This window comes from Sinocyclocheilus rhinocerous, unplaced genomic scaffold (assembly GCF_001515625.1).
Source record: "Sinocyclocheilus rhinocerous isolate Xijiao unplaced genomic scaffold, SAMN03320098_v1.1 scaffold650, whole genome shotgun sequence".
NCBI lineage: Eukaryota > Metazoa > Chordata > Actinopteri > Cypriniformes > Cyprinidae > Sinocyclocheilus > Sinocyclocheilus rhinocerous.
The window spans coordinates 1144923-1145502 of record NW_015638019.1 but is presented as its reverse complement, the minus strand read 5'-3'; positions in this window follow the sequence as shown (position 1 = coordinate 1145502).

Below are 580 nucleotides of genomic sequence, written 5' to 3'. Positions count from 1 at the left end.
GAATTAAACTGTTAGGCTAAAGGCCCATTGAGCTACAGAAATGCACACATCTTTGTACAACTGAGAGCTCATTCAAATAATGAGAATGAGGGCCGCTGAGGGGTGACTGCACAGAACACTCTTCCCGTCTTCTGCTGTGACAGTAGGTCAAGTGAATTGTAGTGCACTCGGTCAGTACACAAGGAAGGAACCAAAGCGGATTTAAGTTATCTCGTTAGTATCACTGGCTCGGATAAACTGTTTAAACAAAGTGAAGGGCCCTATATACAAACAAAGCTCGCATCATGTGGATGTTCTCAGCATTTCTGTGGTTAAAGGACATGTTCATTTTAGAAAACGAGCAAGAAAAGGGAAGGTTTTCCCAGCTAACTAAAGTGACACACTCAAAAACTTCAGTGTTTTTTAAATGATTCATGCTCACATACTATATACTATGAGCTAACTGCAAAAACTCACTTTCCAATACCAAAATTCCAAGGACTATGGGATTCTCTTTCGCTGATATGTATTTTTATGAAAAATAAATAAATAAAAACATTAACATTTTCTAAATAAAAAAATATAATTAAAAAACGTAATT